We start from the raw sequence: 9,801 nt of genomic DNA, 5'->3' as shown, positions 1-9,801 counted from the left end.
GAACAGTCTTCTCATAGTATTTACACTGCATCGTATCATCCTGCTTCTTGTCTTTCCTTTTGCTTAGTCAAACTGTGGGTTAGCAGCAATATGACTATATCGAAGCCAGACTAGCATGGCGCAGACTAGCAGTGGCCCAGACTAGCAGTGGCCCAGACTAGCAGTGGCCCGGGTGTGTCAGGTTAAGTGTGTGTGGGTTCTTAGGAAGAGGAAAGTGAAGTTGAGAAACGTTGTATCCAATGCCACAACATAATGGAGGCTAAGCAGCAGTGCACAATTCCTCTTTCCTTGCAGATTGTTCTAACACTTTCCCTCTTGTCTTTCATCCCTCTTTCGCCAAACACATCTCAGAGCCATTAAAATGTCAGCTGGAGCAAGAGGAGATATAAGCTTTGGCGCATAATACTGACACCCTTAATGCTGCATACTTTACTACTATTACCCTCGCTGTCACATTTAGAGGTCATTTATCTCAAATCATATTGGAACTATGTTATCTCAGCCACACATCTTTTTCACATTATGTTTCCATTGTGCAAATATAAGGCCATAGGCTGGTGACAGCCAGTACCGTATTCCACTAAGCTCAATAGAGGCCAATAGGCTGGTGACAGGCCAGTACTGTATTCCACTAGGCTCAATAGAGGCCAATAGGCTGGTGACAGCCAGTACCGTATTTCACTAAGCTCAATAGAGGCAATAGGCTGGTGACAGCCAGTGCCGTATTCCATAAGCTCAATAGAACGCAATAAGCTGGTGACAGCCAGTACGTATTCACTAAGCTCAATAGAGCATAGGCTGGTGACAGCCAGTACCGTTTCCACTAAGCTCAATAGAGGCCAATTTAGGTGGTGAGCAGCCAGTACCGTATTCCACTAAGCTCAATAGAGGCCAATTAGGCTGGTGACAGCCAGTACCGTATTCCACTAAGCTCAATAGAGACCAATAAGCTGGTGACAGCCAGTACCGTATTCCACTAAGCTCAATAGAGGCCAATAGGCTGGTGACAGCCAGTTACCGTATTCCAGAAACACACACAGGACAGGCAGGGATCGATACACGCACGCACGCACGCACGCACGCACGCACGCACGCACGCACGCACCGCACCACGCACGCACGCACGCACGCACGCACGCACGCACGCACGCACGCACGCACCAGCACACACACACACACACACACACACACACACACACACACACAACACACAACACACACACACACACACTTATCCACCTCTAATGATGTTAAGGAAAATGCACATTTTAATAGGGCTAAATTGGAGCCACTGTCTTTCATCTGGCGTTTTTCTCATCTCATTAGTATTTTCCTCCACCATTAGAATGAGTCTAACTCTGCATGAAAGGAAGGAACACAGAGTGTGTCTGTAGCTCGGTGCCCTTGAAGAAGGCTTGGCAGCGTAACACTGTAACAGAAAACAAARATTCCTTGTCAGACTCTCTTCCTCTCTTCCTGTGGTTCTGACATCAGCTGCAGAGCCCCATTGAAAGGGGAGGAGAGTCAGCCAGCTACCTCTTGACATCYTTTCCCAAGTTAAAGCTCCATCTCATTACTGTTTGACCAGCCWGGCCCTAACAGCAGTGGTCAGATGATCAGACCCAGTCCTGTTGTCTGCACCACTACACCACACCACACTAAGCTGGCTGGGCTTCAGGAAGCTAGCATGAGCACAGTGGGGAGTAAAAGAGCCTCACGCAATCCCTATAGCACTCCTGTTTGAATGCACACACATACACACACACACAAAAAAACACACACAAAAAATAGACACCCCTTTCATTGTCTGCTCAGTATGCCATGGGCAAGGACAGGTGATTACAGCACCCACACACTGAGCGCAACACATGCACACTGCATGGAAAACCATGCCCACTGGCTAGTAGACTGGTAGACTACATAATAAACATACACACACTGTGTGAAGCTACTGCAACTACACAGAGGCAAAGCCCTGCTATCTGCTTAGCCTGAGCAAACCCTAACACATGGAGACTTATGGCTAAAGAGTCCACTCCTTTAAACTCCTCTCTAAAGAGACTGCTTCTTCATGTCTTTCACTGGACTCAGAGGCAGAGTTTGGGTGACTGTGGGTCCCACTAATGTTCAGTTCAACGATAATGCTGCTAAAGCAATTTAGAAAGGGGAACATTATTAGAAAACACTCCTTTAATGTGGGACTTGAACACGATTGCTACAGACAGCAGTCTATTTGATGCAAGGAAAACAAAGGTTAATCCGAATGACCTTTTTCAGGGGGTTGCTGCCTGCGCTCTGCTGCGCCACACTTTGAAATACACATTGGACATGCATTTAATCTAAGTTTGGCTGCTTTCTGCTTTCTTCCTGGAGAGGCAGGCTGGTTGAGAGGGCTGAGGAGAGGAGAGGAGCTGAGAGCAGCACATTGCCAAAAGGCTTCTGGCTTCGCCACAGACAATTGAATACTTACAAATACTATTCTGAGAAATGTTCTTAGAAGCCAACAACAACATTACCACATTTGACATTCACCTGTATACCAACAAAATATTACATGTATAACACACATCAAATGTGTTATACCATGTACCACACATAATATTATGTTATTTAACATTACTTTGTCAACTACAAACGTAATTTCTCTTCAGCCTACATCTGCTTCCATCACGACACTATGTTACTACATCTACAATTCCCTTATGATGTTGATAAGGTCACTGCATCCCTCATTGAGTGGGCAGTGGACATGATGGCTTTGTGTATGAGTGTGTCTGTGTGAGTGAGCGAGCGAGAGAGTGAGATGTGTGTGAGATATGTGTGAGGCTGGATAGAGCTACCATAAGGTTCATGTGTGAGTAGGTCAGATGGTAGAGTGAGAGGTGTCAGTGTGTGTTAGGAAAGGTGTGAGAGAACCTGGAGGGTTAAAGTTGACAGTCGTGTACTGCGAGTTCCTACTTCAAGCTAGCCATGACTATTGGCTGAGATAATGGAGGGGTTGGCCATGTTGACGGTTGACCATGACTATTGGCTGAGATAATGGAGGGGTTGGCCATGTTGACGGTTGACCATGACTATTGGCTGAGATAATGAAGGGGTTGGCCATGTTGACGGTTGACCATGACTATTGGCTGAGATAATGGGGGGTTGGCCATGTACTGTACAGTTGTGAGTGAATGAGGTATTGGTGTTCTAGGCTAAATATGAGAGGTATGCAGACAGAGAGAGTGGGGGAAAGAGAGAGAGAGGGAGAGAGAGTGGGGGAAAGAGAGAGAGTGGGAGAGAGAGTAGAGGGTTTAGTGGAGGGTTTAGTTGGAGGGTTGAGTTGAAATATATTTTACTGAAGGGAGGGCCGTCATTCTCATTTCAGAGAGGTCTGATTTTCTCCATGTAACCGTTATTATAAATAACATTCACTCCCTTAAGAGATAGAGGGAGGGCTAGCAGACAGACAGAGTTAGATAGCTAGCAGACAGACAGAGTTAGATAGCTAGCAGACAGACAGAGTTAGATAGCTAGCAGACAGACAGAGTTACACTAGCTAACCACCAACGTTACCTGACCTCCCCATACTAATACTAACACACACAACCACCAACGTACTGTACGGACCTGCCCATAGCTAATACTAAAACACACAGCTAACCACACGTGTACTGAGCCTGCCCATAACTAACACCCAGCTAACCATCAACGGTACTGACCTGCCCATATAGCAATACTAACACACAGCTAACCACCAACGTGTACTGACCTGCCCATAGCTTATACTAACACCACAAGCTAACCACCCAACGTCTGTACTGGACCGGCCCATAGCTAATAACTAACAACAGCTAACCACCAACGTGTTACTGACACTGCCCATAGCTAACACACACCTAACCACCAACGTTACCTGACCTGCCCAAAGCTAATACTAAACACACAGCTAACCACCAACGTGACTGACCTGCCCATAGCTAACACTAACCACACCAGCTAACCGACCACGTGTACTGACCTGCCCATAGCTAATACTAACACACAGCTAACCACCAACGTGTATCTGACCTGCCCATAGCTAATACTAAACACACAGCAACCACCAACGTGTTACGGACCTGCCATAGCTAATACTAACCACACAGCTACCACCAACGTTACTGACCTGCCCATAGCTAACACACAGCTAACACCGAAACGTGGACGACCTGCCCCAACTAATACTAACACACAGCTAACCACCAAACGTTGTACTGACCTGCCCATAGCTAACACCAAACAGCTAACCACCAACGTTGTACTGACTGCCCATAGCTAACACACAAGCTTAACCACCACGTTACTACCTACCCATAGCTAACACAACAGCTAACCACCAACGTATGTCTGACCTACCCATAGCAAACACACAAGCTAACCACCAACGTGTACACCTACCCATAGCTAACACACAGCTAAACCCACCCAACGTGATACTGACCTACCCATAGCTAACACACAGCTAAAACCACCAACGTGTACTACCTGGCCCATAGCTAATACTAACACACAGCTAAACCACCAACGTTATGTACTGACCCTGCCCATAGCTAATACTTAACACACAGCTAAACCACCAACGTTGTTACTACTGCCATAGCTAATACTAACACACAGCTAACCACCAACGATGCTACTGACTGCCCATAGCTAATACTAACACACAGCTAACCACCAACGTTACTGACCTGCCCATACTAATACTAACACACAGCTAACCACCAAACGTGTACACCTGGCCCATAGCTGAATACTAACACACAAGCTAACCACCAACGTGTGACTGACCTGCCCATAAAAGCTAAACACTAACACACTGACTAAACCACCAACGTTACTGACCTGCCCAGAGCTAATACTAACACACAAGCTAACCACCAACGTGTACTGACCTGCCCATAGCTAATACTAAAACACACAGCTAACCACCAACGTGTACTGACCTTCGCCCTAGCTAATTACTAACACACAGCTAACACCAACGTGTACGGACCGCCCATAGCTAACACTGCACACAGCAACCACCAACGTGTACGACCTGCCATAGCTAACAACTAGCACACAGCTAACACCAACGTGTACGACCTGCCCATAGCTAACACTAGCAAACAGCCTAACCACACAACGTGTACGGACCTGCCCATAGCTAACACTAGCACACAAAGCTAACCACCAAAACGTGTACGACCTGCCCATAGCCTAACACTAAACACACAGCTAACCACCAACGTGTAGGACCTGCCCATACTACTTCTGAAAGCTGTTAAAACAGAAAACACACGCCGCTGGTTGACAGCAGGCCTGGTATTAATACAGGGCTAGTGGCTCCGTCAGGCAGCGAACCCTGTGTATTGTAGGCCGTGTTGTGTCAGTGTGTTTAGGGCCTAGTGAGGGTTTTATGGCAACACGTGGCGGTTCCGACCATCTGGTGAGGGTTTAGTGGACAGCCCCTACACACACACACACACACACACACACACACACAGACAGACTCCTTAACGCAGCTGTGGCACAATTCTTAACCATGGTAGAATTACTCTCTATCCCCTCACCTGTCTTTTTTTTGTTTTTTTTCCTCAACACCTGATCTCTCTCCTATATCACCTGCCCTGTTTGCCTGTTACATGGACTTGACACCGTCTAAGTTAAGAGCTGCTAGGCCAGGCAGAATTATAAACCCCCATGTAGCTGCTACTAATTTGTCTCTTACATGTGAAGGGGGGGGGGGGGGTAGTAGAGTTAATTCACATTGACACATCAATAAGAGCAACAGTTAATAAGGAAGCCGAGCCTTCCTGCCGGTGTCACCTGAGGTGGCGTGTCACACTTTAGAACCTCCCCTTAAAGCACCATGGGCCACCCAACACACTAGCCTTAGCCACTGATCTAGAACCAGTTTACCCACCCGTAACCAAACCCGGAACCGCTATGGAGAATATAAAAATTTCCTCAGATCAGTCAGTGTCTAGGCTCCAGTCTTCTGGCTCCACCCCTGGAATAAATCCCCAAACCGGGCTCCAAGAAATGATCAGATTATCCTGAACCCAAGCTCCTCCTGCTACTTGGTTGCGTGGAGCCTTTTCTTACTGCCTGCCTGTCTTACTGCCTGCCTTTTCTACTGCCTGCCTGTCTTACTGCCTGCCTGTCTTACTGCTGCCTGTCAGGGTTATTTTCGTGCACAAGCCCCTGTCAGAACAGGCAGGCAAAGTGAAAGCCGAAGGCCATGAATAGCCTGAAATTACCCAGAGGGAGAGGGTCATGGAGTTTGGGACTTAAAAATAAATGGTTTAAAGCGTGTGATAAAGGTCAAACCTCTTTTGTCTGTGGGCTAATAGGCTCCATGGCTTCATGGAGCTGAAACCATTCCTGCTGACCCCATCAGATTATACTGTTCAAACAACAAGTGTACAGCCTTTCTCTGGTACTAACAGGTAGAATCTAGTAGCTAGTCACACTTGAGTAGAGCTACCAGCCAGAGCTGAAAGGAAGGGAACCAGGTAGTGTTAGCAAACAGTCAGTCAGTAACACATAGTAATGTCATTCGATTAGTAGCCTGAATGAGTTCCCAGGGTTCCTAAAATTAACCAATGAAACCAGGGGGTTGGCCTCTTCCTGTGTTTGCCAATCAGTCAGTGAAGTGGAGAATAATATTGTCTCTCTCCGAGCCCCACCGGCTGACACCAACACCAAACACACACACACACACACACACACACACACACAACGGTCGTAAGCCATAGCTTTACCCTCTCTCCAATCATGTCTCTTCACTGATCGCTCAACTGTTTACTCCTCGTGGTGGTGGTGAGGTGAGCAGACTGGCCGTCGGTGGCTGTGAGGGGTGCAGCAGACTGGGCCTCGGTGGCTTGTGAGGGGTGAGACAGACTGGGCCTCTGTGAGCCGTGAGGGGTTTTTGAGCAGGGACTGGGCCTCGGTGCCTTGAGGGTGAGCAGACTGGGGCCTCGGTGGCCCGTGAGGGAGTGAGCAGACTCGCCCCTCGGTGCCCTGAAGGTGAGCAGACTGGCCCTCGGTGCGGTGAGGGCGTGAGCCAGACTGGGCCTCAGGGCCGTGAGGGTGTGAGGCAGACTGAGGCCTTCGTGGCCGTGATGGTGTGAGCAGACTGGGCCTCGTGGCTGTGAGGGGTGAGCAGACTGGCCCTCGGTGCCGTGAGGGGTGAGCAGACTTAAGTATTGATTTCTACCACAAGCCTAGCCAGGGGTGCCTGGTTTTCTCGTTAAGGGCAAGAAATCCGTCCTCTCCTCCGTGACCCGGAACCGATGTCGTCGAAGTGGTCAAGTTCGTTAGTAGGAGACTTCATCCCCTCCTCTTTGCAAGGATCACACCGCTCTGGAAGCTGCCTTGTTTCCCTCACAGAGGACCGACCACATATTTCTCTCTCACAAGATATGTTAGTAGGCCACATGCTATGAGTTGTCAGGGTACATTACGTGCGTATACCTTGTGACTATTTTGTCTGACGAGGCGGGCAAAGTTTTCCACAAATTGGATGATAGTTTGAAAGAAACAGATCAAAGTATGAATGGGAAAATGACTCTTGGCGACTGGTCCCTTCCCTCATGTAAAACACCTGGATTTCATTATGAAAGCGGACAGAGACATCACCCTAACTCTCATTTTAAGACACGCAATGGAACATTCTCGTACCTAATTAAATAAGTCTGTCTTGTAACCACATCGGAGAGAAGCATTTATGCAGCAAGGGCAGTGGTTTATATAGCGCTAAAGATAGCTACTCTACTGGTGCCAACACTTTGACGAGTAGGCGTGTGTCAGCAAATATAATTAATACCCTTTAATCTATGGCAAAGATATTATGTTTCCCTTTCATTTGTGTCGGTTATTTAGCTAGTTACTGGCTAGCTAGGTCCTTCATTCTGTCTGGTGTTAGCTAGTTTACTGCTAGCTAAGTCTTCCTCTGTCTGGTTGTTAGCTACTAGCCAGATAAACTAGGCTTCAATCCTGTCTAGTGTTTGCTAGTGACTGGCTACTAGGTCTTCATCTGTCTGGTGTTTGAGCTAGCTAGGTCTTCATCTGTCTATAGTTAGCTAGTGACTGGCTAGCTAGGTCGTCATCTGTCTGGTGTATAGCTAGCTAGCTCATCTAGTCTGGTGTTAGCTAGCAGGTTCTTCATCGGTCTGGTGTTAGCTAGCTAGGTCTTCATCTGTCTGTGTTAGCGAGCTAGGGTCATTCCATCTGTCTGGTGTTAGCTAGCTAGGTCTTCATCGGTCTGGTGATAGCTAGGCTAGCTCTCATCTGTCTGGTGTAGCTAGCTAGTCTTCATCTGTCGGGTTTAGCTAGCTAGGTCTTCATCTGCTTGGTGTTAGCTAGCTAGGTCGTTCATATTCTGTGTTAATAGCGAGTGGACTGGCTAGCTAGGTCTTCAGGCAGGCAAGAACAGAAGGGGGAGCAGAGTCATTCAATTGATATTCAATAACTACGGTTTCCGTCAAATGGGCGACAGACTTTCATGCAAATATGCAAACATCTGGTTTTTCCCGTTGGTGGTGTCCCACCAAACTGACAAATCAGTAATAACGTAGTCACAACAATGTACTTTTTCTCTTCAGTTTCATTACTGAATAAAAAATATATCAATGTGTTTCCGTCACATTTTTACTGCAACGCATGCATCCAAAAGTTGCTTGACAAAGGCGTGTCAAAGAGCTGTCAGTTAAGGCGAGCTCATGAATATAAACTCCCCGCCCACTCAGCCTGTCGTTTCTAACTTCCTGGTAGTTAAGCCATTAGAGGACATACTTTTCAAAATGACGTTCAGGACCTTTAAAAAAAATAATTATATATATATATTATTTCAATGTTTTTATGAAAAAAATTCGCTAGCAATATTGTCAACTTTACTCAACTGTCTAATATTTGGGCAAAATGACCACCCGTTGGTCAGAGGCTTCACGGTCAAAAAGGGGAGGGGGGTTGGCTCGCAAAACTGCGAGAGATGTCAAAATAATTTTAAAATTATTACCAAATCTTATACATTTTAAAAATGTTGTTAAATGTTGACAAGACGTGAAGAAGAAAAAAACTCCTAACACTATTGGTGGTCGTGGGTCGCTAGATGCGCTGGGTGGGTCCCTTGTCAAGAAGAAGGTATACGAACCCTGAGTATTTTTTTTTATTTTACCTTTATTTAAACAGGTTAGGCCAGTGAGAACAAGTTCTCATTATAACTGCGAACCTGGGCAAAGATCAAAGCAAAGCAGTTCACACATACAAACAACATAGAGTTACAACATGGAGAGTAGTAAAACCAAAACTACAGTACAAAAAAGTCTAATACAGGTTGTGCAAGATGAGGTAGATAAGGGAGGTAAGGCAGTAATAGACCCATGGTGGCAAGAATTACAATATAGCAATAAACACTGGAGTGATGGATGTGCAGAAGATGAATGTGCAAGTAGAGATACTGGGGGGGATACTATACCAGTAGTTTACAGGATTCCTTGTTCGATCCTTCTGGGCCCATATTCACCAACCTCTCAGGGTAGGAAAGTGCTGATCTGAGATCAGGTTCCCCCTCCACTCTCCATGTTCATCTGATTCATTATAGAGCTAAAAGCGCTAAAAACTGATCTAGGATCAAGTATACTCCACTCTTAAGACACACTTGTTGAAAGATATGCCCCTGGTGTTCTATGACTTGCTGACACTCCTGACTGTATCCTCTGCAGGAGCAATGTCACATGTACTTTGTGTCTTTCAGACCAAAAAACAAAGGTTAAATCCAGGTCTCATCATAAA

At 46.5% G+C, this 9,801-nt stretch overlaps 1 pseudogene; it reads right to left on the bottom strand.

The window, feature by feature from the left end:
* The window catches only part of LOC111956688 (reticulon-4 receptor-like 1), a 249,035-nt pseudogene that overhangs the window by 175,816 nt on the left and 63,418 nt on the right, over positions 1–9,801 (bottom strand).

Source organism: Salvelinus sp. IW2-2015, linkage group LG4p (assembly GCF_002910315.2).
Source record: "Salvelinus sp. IW2-2015 linkage group LG4p, ASM291031v2, whole genome shotgun sequence".
NCBI classification, from domain to species: domain Eukaryota; kingdom Metazoa; phylum Chordata; class Actinopteri; order Salmoniformes; family Salmonidae; genus Salvelinus; species Salvelinus sp. IW2-2015.
Note: the sequence above shows the minus strand (reverse complement) of the source record. Positions and strands in the feature narration are given on the sequence as shown.